This window comes from Leptodactylus fuscus, chromosome 2 (genome assembly GCF_031893055.1).
Source record: "Leptodactylus fuscus isolate aLepFus1 chromosome 2, aLepFus1.hap2, whole genome shotgun sequence".
NCBI lineage: Eukaryota > Metazoa > Chordata > Amphibia > Anura > Leptodactylidae > Leptodactylus > Leptodactylus fuscus.
The window spans coordinates 127,457,364-127,459,292 of NC_134266.1; positions in this window are offsets into that span (position 1 = coordinate 127,457,364).

The following is a 1,929-nucleotide window of genomic DNA, read 5'->3' on the forward strand; positions in this document are numbered from 1 at the left end:
GTCCTACTTTTTAGACTTGTTCATGTTCACACATAACTTATCATTTAAGAATGCAGTCTTACTATTCACATATTTGAAAACATACATTCCTTTCTAGAAGATTTTAAGGTTCGTTTAATCTTTTCACTTATGTCTTTTACCAAATTAGTTCAGACTAAAGCACAGATAAAGCATGTATCTTGGTATGAACTTTGGAGTTTTGCTGTTTGAATATTCTAAGGCAGCATGGTGGCTCAGTGGTTAACACTGCAGTCAGCGTTGGAGTCTTGGGTTCGAATCCTGCCAAGGACAATATCTGCAAGGAGTTTGTATGTTCTCCCCGTGTTGGCGTGGGTTACAATTCTAAAACCATATGAGGCAGAGTTCTTTTCGTTTGATCCACAGTTAAGCTAGGAAATGACATTTTGCTGAGCTTAGGAGTGTGGGGAAAGTGTCAGTATTCAGGTTTTTTTTTTATTTTTTATTTTTTTTGATACTCCAGCTGTGCAAGAGAGGAGGATAATAAAGATGTCCTATTCAAACAGAGGGACAACCCCATAAAAACCAGGAAACTAGCACAGAGGGATGACATTAAAGGGATCCTATCACTCAGACACAATTTTTTCTAGGTACCATGTCGGAATAGCCTTAAGTCTATTCTTCTCCTACCTTTCGTTGTCTTCTCCGCGCCGCCGTTCGCCTACAATCACTGTTTTTCTTGGTGTGCAAATTAGCTCTCTCGCAGCACTGGGGGCGGGTCCCAGTGCTCAAACAGGACTGGGGACGTCCCCAGTGCTGCAAGAGAACTCTCTCCAGCGCCGCCTCCATATTCTTCAGCAGCGTCCTCTTCAGCCTCTTCTTCTGGCGGTGGCTTGTAAAATTATAGGCCTCGGGCCTTGAGCAGAGCAGACTGCGCATGCCCACAGGCCACGAGAAAATGGCCGCTTGCACAGTATTGTAAGCGGCCATTTTCTTGTGGCCTGTGGGCATGCGCAGTCTGCTGTGCCCGAGGCCTAGAAGTTTTAAAGCCACCGCCGGAAGAAGAGGCTGAAGAGGACGCTGCTAACGAAGTTGGAGGCGGCGCTGGAGAGTTCTCTCGCAGGATTGGGGACATCCCCAGTGCTGCGAGAGAGGCAATTTGCATACCGAGAAAAAACGGGATTGTAGGCGAATGGCGGTGCGGAGAAGACGACAAAAGGTAGGAGACGAATAGCCTTTCTTAAGGCTATTCTGACATGGTACCTAGAAAAAATTGTGTCTGAGTGATAGGATCCCTTTAAGACACACGTTTCGTGCATGGCACTGTCATGTGCAAAATATGCGCAATACGCTTGGGCCAACAGATTTATAATCTCACATCAGTTTTCTGGCGGTGGGACTGCAGACAGATTTGTCTCGGTCCCTGCACCAGTCAAGCCATTGATTAACATTAGTGTTCGATAAGCCTATCTTAATAAAATGCATCAGTGTGTTGTAAGCTGTTTACAGAGGTGACAGTCTCTTTATAGGAAAAGTATTATTTTCTTACTATAGTCTATACAGATGAGCATGCCCTTTAAATGTAGCCACACAAAGCATACAGTGACAAAATTGAAGCAATTTTGGATCATTCCCAAAAGTAAACTGCATGAAAGTAACTTTCATAAAACTTCCTTATGTTTGTGTTTTTTGGGGGGGTTTTTTGGTTTGTTTGTTGTTTTTTTTTAGTCCTTTACAATGACTTTTGTCTTTTGAATAAGATTTGCCGAAACATCCTTTTCCTTTTGAACAACAGCAGGTACGTCATTAGAAATGAATTGCTAGACTTGCTGGCTTCAAGTAGGAATTTTAGTGTGGAATCAGAATTGATGGGGACAGAAGTATGTGCAATTGTCATATGTGAAGACATACAAAAAGTCTCAATTGCAGGCATAATACCTAGGCAAGACAGGCTTATACATGGAAATAAAG